Raw genomic sequence first — 14,566 nt, 5'->3', positions numbered from 1 at the left:
GTGTACTCTAGCTTGTATATGGAGTAGTTCATCTTGGAGGTATCAAGAGATGCGGGATGAGTTTCTAAGATCATATTTATTACATTCTTCCCATCAATCTCAGATCCTAGAATTTCCATTTTATTCAAAAAACTAATGATCAGTATCATAAAGTCTCCAACAGGAGTCCTAGCCTTCATGTGACAGTTCATAATCTGTCGGACTGCTTGTTGCCTTGCTTGACGCCTTTGCCCTCCAAACATCTCAAGGAGATTATAGAGCATGTTGGCGGCAGACTCGACGTCACGATGTTGTTGTTGCAACACATTGTTCATTGATGCTAAGATATAGCACCTCACAATCTCATTGGATCGGAGCCAGGCCGCCATGGCATCTTTGTCCTCTTGAGTCGAATCATCATTCGTCAGAGGAGGACACGGGGTGGTGAGTACCCATTTGTGCTTGTTAACGGTAAGGATGATATCGAGGTTACGTTTCCAGTCGACGTAATTGTCGCCTTCGAGTTTATTCGAGGAAAGAATGGTTGAGAGAAGGTTGAGAGACATTTTGCCTATAAAAGTTGAAACAAGTTTATGACTAGTCTTTGGTTTAGGATTTAAGTTTTATTTAAGACTTGATAAAATCCAAAGGTGTTATAAACCAAACGATAATTTACTCCCTCAAGAGAAGGCCGCAAAAAATCTCCATTTATAAGTAAATGACACATCATTAATGCTTAGCCAAGATGTCAATACACCAATTTTGACTAGCCACCTATTAAATTCGTTTGATCACTCACATCCTTTCGCAGAGCCTCAAGGGAGGATTACTAGAGATTGAGCCTAAGTGTGCAACCAACCACTTAGTCAAAAAGGTCAACTTTGAAAAACAATCCCCACAGGGGAGGCCTTGCCTTCATTGTATCGCTCTCGGACACAGCTCATTGAGTAATGATCGAAGCAAAAACGCCTTGGAGTACTCCCATTTAAGAGAGGGTCGCAAGAGCGGCTCTTAGTCCCATGTTAATTGCTTCTTTCATTAGTGTTGGGGATCGTGGGTTACAAACAACAAATATAACCCTCCCACTTAGTTTTTGGAGTTGGTACATCGACTCTTATAAGTTCGGAAACGGATTTCCTAGTTAGAGAGCGACAGAGGGGACAACTAGAAGAGAATCCTAGATCTTCATGTTCAGAGCAGTGTTAGTGCATAAAGGCACACGGGACATACTCGGATCTTTTCCTATTTTCTATTTCGGGAAAGTGCATGAGGGAAGTGTGAACTTCAACTCACTCGAACACTTGAAAGTTTGAGATTACACATCTTTTTATTTTCGGCTTGTCTACGAAGAGACCTCCCACTCAAATTTTCAAGAGCGTATAGATTTTGAACATATGTGATATAGATATAATTTTGAAAACATTTTGAAAACTTATTTGATTTGGATGACAAAATATTTTCAAGTTTGAAAACGAAAACGGTTTTCAAAATTCAAACTAGTTTTGTAAAAATTCAATTTCAATTAAACTTTCAAAAATCAAAACATTTTAATCTTACACATCATGTTTATAATCTTATGAATTTTTTTTTATCAAGACAATTTTCTCATTAGAGTTCTATAACTCATGGTAGTGGGGCTGAAAATCTGGATTTCTAAAAAACTGGACTTTCGGAACAGCCGCACACCTCGGAGTAAAATCGCCATAACTGGCGGCTCCGATGTCCTTTTTACCCAAAACCGGTGGCATTGGAAAGAGGACAGACAGACCTTTAATTAGATTCAATAATCATTAAATTTTGATTTCTGAATAGAGAGTTATGCCACTTTTACTGCGGGTTTTACTCTAGCTCGAAGAAAAAGAAATAATTAAGGTTCGGTCTTTTAGGTGCGAAAAAGAATCGAGTGTAACGGAACGTTTTAGGAAGTTGTTAAAGCTTTTATTTGTGTTTTATTAGCAAGGTAATAACATGGTATAAAAGAAATAACAACAAGCATAAAACGATTCAAGTAAATATAAGAAACTAGTAAGACAAGAAAACTAGTCACAAAATTTTACTCGAAAGTTTCTCAAACTTAAAAACACGTTTTGTAATATAAAAAATTAAAAAATTTTAGAACTGATTCTAATGTGTTTTAATAACATCCCAAACTCATAGAAAATCAACATGATTTTTAATTTAAAGGCAAGAGCAATAAATTAAAAAAATCTAAGATAACAATTCTAACTTGTCACAAAATTAGTAAACTTTCGAAAACGATTTTCAAGTTCATATTTTTAAATACATGTACATGCATATCTTTGACCATAGCTCTGATACCATTTGTTGGAATTGATATAGGGTTTAAGAAAAAGTTTAACGCTTCGGTAAGCGGCGGAATTTTAAAAATTTTCTTTTTCAAGTAAAACGTTTTTACTAACCTAGACAAATAGCAAGCACATGTAAATAAAAACTAATATGAGCATAAAAGATTACTAACCTTTTAGAAGCTTGAACGTTGATAAGCTTTTGGAAAAAGGTTGCAATGTTCGTCTCCCTCGCAGCACGTCTCTCTTCCTTCCTCGGCAACTCGAGCAACCACAAAAGTTTCTATCACTAAATCACTCGAGAGAAAAAGGAATTAGTGTATAGGCACTTTTAAACACTACGACTTAAGAACGAGTCTTGAAGTCGAAGAGCTAAACTCTAGGTCAAATGTGGACCTAGGCGCCAAAACAAAAATCGAAAATTAACTAGAGAGAGAGAGAGGATCGGCCAAGTTCTAGAGAGAGAGTCTCTCAAATCTCTTAAACTTGGATGAATGAAATGTGAAGAATGAGACTCCTTTTTATAGGAGAGGTCTCACCTTCAATAAGGTAGTTTCCTCTTCTATAGAATATCACATATTCATGAGCCAATTTCCTCTTTTCCTTTATGAGGCACACGGCCAACAAGCCTTCTAGAAGGCTTGGATTTGTTTCCTCTTTTGCTTCCCTTTAGCCTTGGCCGAAATTCCCTTATGCATGCATGGGAAATTTGTTTCCTCTTTTTCTTTTGGCAAGTATCTTGATACATATATGCACAAAATATTCTCTCTTTCTTTGGGTATGTTGGGCGCCCAAAGGCCATCTGGAAAAGGCTTCTAGAAGCTTTTCCATTTGTTCATGACAACATGAAAAAAGCCCATTAAGAATTTTCAATAAAATTCTTATGAAATGAAATTAATCCACAAGGCCCAATAAGACTAATATTGGCCGAGTGATACATGTCATTAAATGACCTTGTCAAAAAATTTATTGACATTCATTTCATTCCATGTCTCAAAAGACAAAAATACCCTTTTGACAATTTTCGTAAAACTTATCTCGTTTTTGTTTTGACTTAGCTTCTAGTTTAGCTATTCCTACTCGATGTGATTCGTGACAGTGACCTCATGGATCCAAATGAACAAAGCTTGAGCTAAACACTTGGACTCAAAAGTTCACAAACCTTTTCCAAGTTTAGCTTAATATCAACTGACTCCACTAAAGAGTTGACACTGAAAATCTCTCGGTTCAAATGAATTTATTTTCTACTCAAGAATTCAACCTAATTGTAATGAGCGGATCCACAGAATATTATTTGTGTTTACCATTCATGAATATCATCAACTAGATGGGATTTATAAAATTACCATTTTACCCTTCTAGTTGTTATTTCCTCAACTCCTTTGTCGCTTGTGAATAAGTTAGAAACAATGTATTGACGAGGAGCTAACAAGTCACATTGTTTCATCCAAAAGTGTCAGGACTCAATTTGGACACTGGCCAGTTCATTTATTCACACTTCAAGGAACAAAGCATGAGGTGATATACATTGCATTTCAGCAATCTTGTACATGAATTCCATATCTATGAGAAGTTCACAAAGTTACTCATGACATTCTCACAACTTAGTACTTCACCAATAGGCCCTGTTCGGAATCACATAGTGAGTCCGAACTCTGACTTTCTCAAATGAGAATACGTAAGTTGTGAAATGGCATGTCTCATTTCAGGATTAAGGTAAGCACGATGCAATTCATACGTAGTGACTTCGAGACATAAGAGGTTAAATAGTTTGTTCTTATTTTGTCTCTAGAAGTGCACTGGTCAATTCAGTACCTTCGGAAGATACCTAGAAGAACTATAGAGTCTCCAACTCTTAATGCTCCATAACCAGACATCATAGATTCTCCTAACAATCATACTGAGGTCAATAGTCCTTTGACCCTTAGATTTCGAATATATTGTTTTAAGCAAACTACGAAGAGTTTGTTCATGCAAATCTACATTTGTCTCTTCGTAAGTTGTTTAGTTTGTTTATGGACTAAAGACTAGTGTTTTATCATAAAGCTTCAAACAGACAAGGAGGAATGAATGAACGTTTCAACTTTTTATTAATGAATAAGCAATTACAAGCAAGAGTCTTCGTGAGACTTTATTACATCAAATGTACAAAATAAAGACTACAACTCTTCTTGTGGGCACCATTGACAACAAGCTACACTGAAGGTGATGACAATTGATCCTTATTTGGGGACGAGACCAAAAGTACACCACTGAAGAAGCTCAGAGTCGGGAAATATCTCGAGTCAGGTATGAAATCCCAACTCTCTAGTTTGTTGTCTAGAAACTTGGATATCTTTGCATGGTCTCAAGCTGATATGATAGTGATAGATCCTAAGCTAGCATGTCATAGACTGAATATAGACCCCAAAGAAAGACCAATTAGACAAAAAAGAAGGGCTCTAAATAACGAGAGATATGCTGCTTTAAAAAAAAGTAGACAAGTTAATCTCAAACAAATCGATTAGAGAAGCCAAATATCCGAGCTGGGTGGCTAATCCTGTACTAGTGAAAAAACCTAATGGCAGATGGCGAACTTGTGTAGATTTTACAGATCTTAATAAAGCATGCGCAAATGATAGTTTCCACATGCCTAGGATAGATCAACTAGTTGATGCAACAGCAGGACCTGAACTTTTAAGTTTCATGGATGCATATTCGGGCTATAATCAAATCTCCGTGTATGGTCCATACCAGGATCACACTGCTTTCATCACTGATCGAGGACTCTACTGTTACACAGTAATGCCCTTTGGTCTTAAAAATGCGGGTGCTACATACCAACAATTGGTAAACAACATGTTCGCAGACCTACTCGGGAATACGATTGAGGCATACATCGATGATCTATTAGTGAAAAGTCGCAAAATAAGCGAACACGCCAAAGATCTAAGCGAATCCTTCGACATCTTGAGAAAATACTGCATGAAACTTAACCCTTTAAAATGTACTTTTGGTGTTTCTGCAGGGAAATTTCTCGTGTACATCGTCCATGAAAGAGGGATAGAAGTGAATCCCGAGAAGATCACGGCGCTACTCAAGATGAAGCCGCCCAGGAATATCAAAGAAGTACAAAAGCTTAGCAGGTGCATCGCAGCCTTAAGCCGTTTTATCTCGAGATCCACGGATAGAAGCGTTAACTTTTTCAACGCACTAAGAGGGTGCAAGGATTTCGAATGGACATAACAGTGCAACAGAGACCTCGAATCCTTGAAGGAACATCTAGCATGGTCGCCAACTTTAAGAAAACTAGAGGATGAAGAGCCCCTCGATATCTACCTGGCGGTATAAGAGCACGCGGTCAGCTCGGCCCTTATAAAAAATGAGAGAAATCATCAACTCCCCGTCTACTATACTTCCCGGCGTCTAAAAGATGCCGAAGGAAGATATTTCCGGAGTTTGAGAAGCTAGCGTACGCGTTGGTGACGGCCTCAAGGAAGCTGTGGCAGATTTCATCGCCGAATTCACGGATCGACCAATAGACCATCCCATATGGGATATGCATGTAGAAGGAGCGGCGAACGATAAAGGGGATGGAGTCGGAATAGCGCTCACCGGGCCAGATGGCCACAAGGTAAAAATCACTTTAAATTTTTTATTCCCCGCTTCCAATAACGAGGCCGAGTACGAAGCCATGATTCATGGCCTACAAATGGCCAGGGATCTATAGATCAAAAGACTAAAGGTCTATTCGGATTCTCAATTAATAATCAATCAAATGAAAAACGAATTTCAGGCTAAAGGCGAAAAGATGTCGCTCTACACCGAGAAAGCTAATAACCTCGCGAACGAGTTTGAGCTCTGCGAAATCACACAAATTCCGAGAAGCTTGAACGAAGAAGCGGATGCACTGGCAAAGCTGGACACTCAGGGATCAGCCTCCGAGCACATACCGGTGATACAGGTCCAACAGTCAAGAATCACAGAAGGGAATCCTATCTTCCAAGTACAGAGTTCAAAATCATGGCAGACGCCAATCCGACTCTTCTTGAATGATGGACTTCTACCACAGGACAGAGCCGAAGCTCGGAATTTGAAATTCCGAGCAATACGCTATTTCCTAAACGGAGGAACGCTGTAAAAGAGATGCTTCTCCAGCCCATTGCTGAGATGCTAAGATGAAGAGGAAGCCGAGTATGCGCTCCAGGAAATCCACGAGGGAATATGCGGGAGTCACATAGGGGTAGACGCCTTGGCCCAGAAAGTAGTCCGACAAGGGTTATTTTGGCCTACTTTAAAAAACGACACCCGAGATAAAGTTCGAAAATGCGCGAAATGCCAGAAGTTCTCGAACATCCCACGGCTCCCTCCTGTGACATTTCAAATTTTCCTTATTACGTTTCCAGCTTTATTCATATGTTGTATTTGAAATATTCCTACATCAATGAGAAATTTTGAGGAACATCATACTCAAAAATCATTTTAGACACTCTCGGAAATTATTTCTAATTTAGGAAGGTCTCGTTTCGAGTCAAACTTTCTATTTTAAGAAAGTTGACTCAAGATAAAAAAGTCAACATTTAAATTTTGATACGATCTCATGTCATGAGATATTTAATTTCATGTTTCATGAATCAATTTCATTAAATCACTTTTAGATTATTTATTATTGAATTTATTTAAGAATGTGACACATTTTTTTTTTATATATTGTGACACAATTACAACTTCTAGCAATGGTACACTTTTCAAACAACCTTGTGGCATCAAAAGCCAAATTGTTTGACTTATTCCTCTTGGTGTAGCCGTGCAAGATGATGTTTCTAGTAGGACAAAATTTGTTGTCTTGAAAGTTGCCCTAATTGGTTGTTGTGTAAGAAACCTTTTGGTGGTGATAAGTTTGTCCTTTCCAATAGTTTGATAAAAATAACTTTATCTCATGCATGATCATGCATAGAACCTAGAATATGACATCCTTTTAGTGTATGGATGTGTAAGGATTTTTGGTGTGTTTCAATAAGGAAAAAAAAAAATAGAAGAGTGGGAGGGGTAGACATGCACGGTTTGTCCAAGCCATATAGCACCCAATATTTTCCTATAAATAGACCCCAAGACACTCTCTCATTTTATCCCAAATTTTTAAAGTTTAGAGAGAAAAAAAAAGTGAGTTAGAGTGGAGAGAGACAAATCATAGAATAGAGAATTCATTAGATTTTCTTCTAGAGATCAAGGTGAAGATTAATTCTTGTCCTTTCTTCAAGTCCAAGAGGTTAGCATTTTTTCCCGTCTTAATTCTTTATAATTATAGTTCCTTAGTATGTTTTAGTTCTAGTTTTATTCCCATGTTCCCATCCAACCCTAGAAACTAGAACCTACAATGCATGCATGAAATGTTTTATATTTTCTTCAAATCTGCCTTTTAATTTATGTAACTTTGGTTATTAGTTTTTATCACTTCTAAATACTCAAATTGTTAATGGAATATACCAAAACGAAGCTACATATGTCTTCTTTTGTAATATATCTTTATATGTATTTTATGTGTTTTATTTCGTTCATAAAAATCCTCTAAATGCACACTGCTAGGGAGATATCCTTAGGACCCGAGAAGTAATGTCATGCTATGGAGTATATTTTAAACATGTTGTTTTAATAGTTTTATTTTTAAAATATTTTTTGTAATATATATATCATGTGTTTTAAATGTTTCAAAAAGAAATTTCAGAAAATAAAGTTTTAAAGAGTTCGAACGAGTACTTTCATTTTTGTGTGCCGAAACTAGATTCTCATCCGGACAGATTTGTTTAATGAACTTAAAAATAATTCTGGGAATGTTTTACAGATTATTAAGTTATGTTTAATATTTCATTTTAAAGGTACATATGTTATTGTTGTTTTGCAAAAAGAATCACCGAATTCCGAGTCACGAGCTATCAGTAATTAACAAAAGTGTAACTATAGGTCATCCTGAAAATAATTTTTTTTTTCCAGCAACGTTTTTACAAACTTTCAAATTATATTTTCGATATGCATCATATTTTCCCGAGCCTTAGATCGTTCTTAGAGCTCTAATATTCTTATAGGTCTTTTATCCCTTAAGCTTGGTTTTGTAAGAATAGATTATAGAAGCTCATAAGTTATTTTCCTATAGGTTCGAGAAAGAGTCGGATTCCTAGCTCGAGTGCTAAGTATCTTGAAACCGAGAGGTGAGTTCATCTCACTACAATGCGAATTTGTTCAAAATAATATCATGTGCAAGTATTATTTAATTTTATGGATGTGTATTATTTATTACTATATGCATGTTAGATTACATGATTATGTTTCCAAGTTTATCTTACCATATTTGTGAACTATGCTTAATATGTATTAAAGTATTTTTATCCAAGAATTTCCAAGTATGCTTTAGACTTATTTTATTTCATGAACTTTACCATGCAAATGATTTAATAAGTATGCAAGTGAGAATACTAAGTAGGTGACGTATCGGCCTACGCCAGAGTAGGTTCTTGCGACCCACCTCGTAGACGTTTATGTCTCGATAAGGTGAGTCGTACATGTTCAGGAAGGGCGGAATCGATATTTGGCCGCATGGTTTCCATAAGCCTTAGTGCGCACGATACGATACGATCACTAGGGGTCCCCGAAAAATCATGAATCAAGTAACAAGACATGTATCACGTTGATAATAAGATTTAATAAAACTTTATAACGTTTATTTATTATTACGTAGAAAAATGTTTTGTGAGTTTTACATGAATCTCACTGAGCTCACATGTTTGTATATGTTTTTCTTCGTTCGCATTGTAGGACACGTGCAAGGTAAATGACTTTGAGTTGGGATCATGGTGGCGACAAGAGTAAAGGGTGGGGATGATACCGCTACGCTAATTAAAACGTTTTTCCGCTGCCAAGTTATTATGATAATTGTGTTAAACATGTTCCTTTATATTTATAACATCTTGAAGACAAATAATTATTTTAGTTACGAATAAATAATTTTTGTACTTAGTCATATTATTATACTAAAGTTTTTAGTTGAGAATAAATAATTGTTTCAGTTCTAGTTTTTTTTCAAATTTTTTTTTTTATTGACAAGTATGTAATGAAATTCAAGCTTCTATGATCAGATAACGACTTAAAAAAAAAATCGGGTCGTTACACCTCCGAACACCCTCACCACACTTACATGCCCGATACCATTTGCAGAGTGGGGAATCGACCTAATCGGAGCACTACCAACGGGGAAGAGCGGATGCAGGTACGCGATCGTAGCTATAGATTACTTTTCAAAATGGGTTGAAGTTGAACCATGAAATAAAATAACTGCCTACAATATCGAAAAATTTGTCTGAAAAAATATCATCACAAGATTCGGAATCCTGGTCAAAATTATTTCCGATCATGGAACACAATTTGACAGCGAAAATTTCCGAAGTTTTTGTAAGAAATATGGAATTTACAAAGTATTCTTTACTCCAGTCCGGCCACAGTCCAACGGATTAGTGGAAACAGTCAACAAAACCATCAAACATGGTCTGTACACAAAACTGGACAACCATAAAGGGGAATGGGTAGAAATGCTCCCAGAGGTGTTATGGTCATATCGCACCACCGGCCACTCCGCAACTGGAGAAACGCCTTTCTCCCTCGTATACGGTGCAAACGCGGTTATTCCAATGGACGTCCTTATCCCAACACCCAGGAGAGAAAAATTCTCTACGGAGGGAAACACTTCAAATCTAAACCTAAGTCTTGACCTATTAGAAGAAAGACGAGAAAGAGCACGACTAAAAAACTTAACTAATCAGCAAAGGGTTGCTCGACATTTTAACAGGAAAATCCGACCCCGAATCTTCAATATCGGTGATAAAGTCCTTAGAAAAGTTTTCCTCCACACAAAGAACCCGCAAGATGGAGTTCTCGGAGCTAACTGGGAAGGGTCATATATCATCAAAGATGATTGCGGAAAAGAGGCGTACAAGATCCAAAAGTTAGACGGAAAGATGAAAAAAACCCCTGGAATGCCGAGCATTTAAGAAAGTTTTATGTTTAGTTTTTATTTTCAAAAAGCGGCTTGGTCGTCCTAAGCGCAATTTAATATTCAAAACACGGCTTCGCCGTAACGCCCGTAAATTCCGAAAAGTGGCATGGCCGCCTAGTTTAATGAAAGTAGACTCTTAATCATATTTTTGCTTTTCTTTTAAACCCCTGTCAAACTTATTTTCAAACAAAACCATAACAATAAGTAAAAGTTTGAGATAAAGTAAAATAAGGCCCAACAGAGCCATGAGAAATATATTACAAATCAGTCCGACCACGGACTATCAGTTCAAAAGCCATTCGGGCCGAACAAAAAAAAAAGGAAAGGAAAAACAACTCCCGATCCTTATGGCTGCACCCTGACCTCCGTACCCTCCGCCACCTCCTCCGGAATAGTCTCGGACGACTCCATGTCGACGTCGAAATATGTGGTATCCAGATTAGGATTCCGCTTCCGAAGGAGCTCCAACCCGTAGTCCATCCCAGCCGAGTAGAGGTCATCCCTCATATCTTTGTATTCACGGGAAGCCTTGTAAGCCTCCACGGCTTCGACAGCCGCGGCCTCGCGGACTTTCTGGATCTCAGCTCAGATGGATTCCAGCTCGGCACTTTTGGCTCGAAGTTCGACCTTAGCCTTCCTCGCCTTTGCCATAGCCACCTATTTCTCTTCAAAGTCTTGTTCGTTGCGAGAGGGAAGAGAAGCAAGCTCGGACCCGACTGTGCTGGCTAGCCGAACCATACCGACAAAAGCCTGCAAAAAAAGGCAGCAATTAGAAAAATACACAACTATTTAAATGAATAGATTCATTTACCTTGGCAGAGAGCTCGGCATAGAGGGTCATGGAATCCTTGGTGGTTTTCTCGCGCTGAGATTCCACCTCCTCGGCATGGATTCGTTCCTGAAGGAACGAAAAAGCTGGGGCAAGGTGTACTTGGGCGTCGGAAGGCTCCAGCGCATCGAGCGAGAGAACCACCACCGGAGGCTCGGATGGCTTCGATGGGTTGGAAACATGGGCTTTTGTCTTCTTCTCGGGAAGTTCCCTACCCTTAAAGGAATAATTTTTTCTTTTTGGGTTCCTCGGAACCTGTTCAGGAGCAGCCCTCCTTCCCATCTGTGAAAGAGACCGAGCAAACCTCACTAATAAGAAACTAGTAATAAGAACACGCAAAAATGAGGTTACTTACTCCGATAAGGGCGACCATAAAACTTATCCAGGAAATCGAGGTCAAGAACGGTAAACTAGGAGCGCTCTTGCTCGGATAGGTCAAAAATATTAGAACGGTCCTCGAGCTCGTCTGGACCGTACACGGGGAGCTCACCTGAAACGTAACCAAAAACGAGTTAGTAAAGCCACTAAGGTACACAGCAATAAACAAATGCTATCTAAACAGAAACCGCACCGAGCTCGGAGAACTTGGTGGGGACGACCTTGTCCCCCAAAAACTAATCATCATCCACCCAGAAAAAGTAATCCTTCCAGTTCTTTTGGCTGGTCGGAAGAAAGGTAACTATTTTCTCGGATTTCTTCCGAGCACGAGCATAATAGAATCCATGCTGGTCCAGGGAAGTCTTGAAACTCTAAAACTGAGTAAAATCCTCTAGGAGAGGAGTACACTTATAATGTTTTTCCCAAAGGGCGATGAAGCATACAAAAATCTTGTAGACGGATGGCACGAGCTGGGTAGGAGCCAACCCTACCTCCGATAAGAGCTCTGCCACCATGGGGTGAACTGGCAAGCCTCCAATCACCCTCAGAATTGACGCATTATACGCCACCTTTCCCGTAGAAGGGTTGCATGCGCGCTCGTCATCCCGAGGAGCAGACAGCCTGATCCCCTCAGGGATCTTAAACTCTTCATAAAGGCCACTGATATAGCTATCACTGACCCGAGAAGTCCATTCTTCGGCAGAAAACTGCCCCTCTGTTCGTTCACGGGCCTCGAACATCTCGTCTTCCTCCTCGTCCTCAAGGATCCGGCCACTCGGACCTGGAGAATCACTTTCCGGCAGAGGACTAGTACCTCTCGCCTCGAGCTCGGGGGAACGTGCTCGGTTAGGATCGGTCTCAAGTCTCCTGTCTCATTACGAGACTCTGATACGGTCATCTCCGAAGACATTTCTTCCCTGCAATCAATCTAGGAAGGATAAAATTTTTGATCTTTTAGCTCTCGACCCATGAGCGCAGGATGAAAGGGTGGACGGTGGAACACCCAGGAGAACTCTATAGCAAAAACAGGCCGGTCCCAGCCAACTTCAGGAATGTGGTACCACTCACGATCCCGGAAAAAAGAATGCTCAACCCGGAAGGAAGGATCACTTCCTTAGGATCGGGCTCGGTCCTTCTGACCATTCCGGAGCCGATCCTTAAATCAGGTCGAAATGAACCTCCCATATCCTATAAATAAGGGAAAACTAAACATCCTAAGGCAAAATAATTGCACGCCTCAGAACTCCGAATACCCAAGAAATCCCGACGCCCAAAATTTTGCAATTATATAAAAAAATTAACACCCATTGCAGGAAAAAGAAATAAACCAGTAAGGAAGGACTTACCCAAAGATTTATAATGACAAAGGCGCCGGAAAACAGACGATTAAAACAGAAATCTTCGCCGAAATAGTCGCTGAAATATCTGAAAAACGCGGAGCGAAAAGGGAGGAAGAAGAAAAATTCGAAATCGAAGACGAAAATGAACAGGATCGACAGATTCTCTCCCTTTATACGTGGCACCGATCGATCAAAAGAACGGTCAGGATCAAGAGTGTCGAAGAAGCCACACCGATCTAACGGTGGATGCGAACGGTCGCGACCCCCATGAGCGAAACAACCGCGTTTATAAACAAAAACGCAATTGACAAAGATAGGACGAACGCCAGGTCGGCATAAATCTGAACAGAAGAAAAGCTAGTAAAAGTGTAATGGTCTAATTGAATCAAAGATTAGACTTATTCTAGTTCCTTACCATTTTTACTAAATACTAAGAAACTTGAAGGCTGCTGTTACTCATAGAATTCGCTGAGATCAAACGATCTAGTCGGTATTCCGAGAATAGAGATATCCAACACTAGAGTTCGTACCCAAAGGTCCGAGAACTCATGAAGGTTAAGGAGCGAACGTTCATACTAACAAAGAGCGGACCCTATTACTCGAAGAGAAGAGAAGAGAATAGGTTTAAAAGACTAGTCAGACAATAAACACGTGTAATAAATAATCAAAACCTGCTCACCTCAACGATTAACACCGAGGATAGCGCAAATAACCACCCACTCTTCATAATAGAGAGTGAGGATCAAATAACTGCCGTATGACGTGAGGCTGATCACCCCACGATCCATTGCATTCTCCCACGACATCCACTAAGAAATGCTAAGGCCCTCAGACTTCTATAAATCGGAACATCGACAAGGCCAAGAAAAAAATAATCTCTGGAAGAAGGAAGAACTGGATTTAGCTTTAACGTTTACTCAGTTTTATTTTGCTCTTTTGTAACAGATTCGTCTTTATTTAGAGAAAGTCTTGCCTAGGTCCTGAGACTCTTCGAGGCTGTGTACTCGAAACTCAGATTACTTCGTCAAATAAGTGTAACCAATTTTTCAGGTTAACAACAATGATGTCAATAAATTTTCAAAGAATTTTTCAGAATCGTTTGAAGATTTATCGATATTCATTTCAATATAAAGACAAAATATCAATAAATCTTCAAACGAATTTCAAATTTCTTAAAACCAATTTTATTTTATTATTTTTTTTAGATTTCCAAAATTATTAGGTATATACGAGATTTTGGAGGGAGTGTAATCGTGAAACACATTGATATGGATATAAATCTCTCTCTCTCTCTCTCTCTCTCTTCGTCTCCACGTCAATTCCTCTTCTTTTCCATCATGATTTCTTCTTCTTCATCTTCTTCTTCTTCTTCTTCACACAAAATGACAAAAAAAAAAACACCAAAACTCAAACCTAAACCCTAAAGTCGAAGCCATGACAATTAAATCTAAACCATTGCCGGTAAATAGAGATAGACTCAAAACGAGATTGATTTTGGATGTATAGTTGTTATTTTTTGTTTGGTTTGCTTGAATATATTTTTATTTCTAGATTTTCCATGTTTAAAAAAAAAAATCGTAATAATGTCGACAATGTCAATAAATCAGGTAGTTTGTTGACGATCATATAAATAAACTAGACAGATGAAATATAAAAGAAAAATGATATTTCATTGAGGGTAGTTTTGTACCAACAAATATAAAAAATTCAT

General features: G+C 38.6%; 1 long non-coding RNA gene across 1 annotated transcript; it reads left to right on the top strand.

Moving 5' to 3' along the window:
- Positions 1-7,410: 7,410 nt before the first annotated feature.
- On the top strand, positions 7,411-9,341 carry LOC149385005 (uncharacterized). The gene is made up of 3 exons (XR_016301211.1): positions 7,411-7,533; positions 8,416-8,470; positions 9,075-9,341. It is a non-coding gene; the product is annotated as an uncharacterized LOC149385005 (long non-coding RNA).
- Positions 9,342-14,566: the final 5,225 nt, after the last annotated feature.

This window comes from Urtica dioica, chromosome 9, assembly GCF_054948205.1.
Source record: "Urtica dioica subsp. dioica isolate 48M chromosome 9, U.dioica_male_clone48M_v1_H2, whole genome shotgun sequence".
Lineage (NCBI taxonomy): Eukaryota > Viridiplantae > Streptophyta > Magnoliopsida > Rosales > Urticaceae > Urtica > Urtica dioica.
The sequence above is the reverse complement of the archived record's forward strand: the minus strand, read 5'-3'. Positions and strand labels throughout refer to the sequence as shown.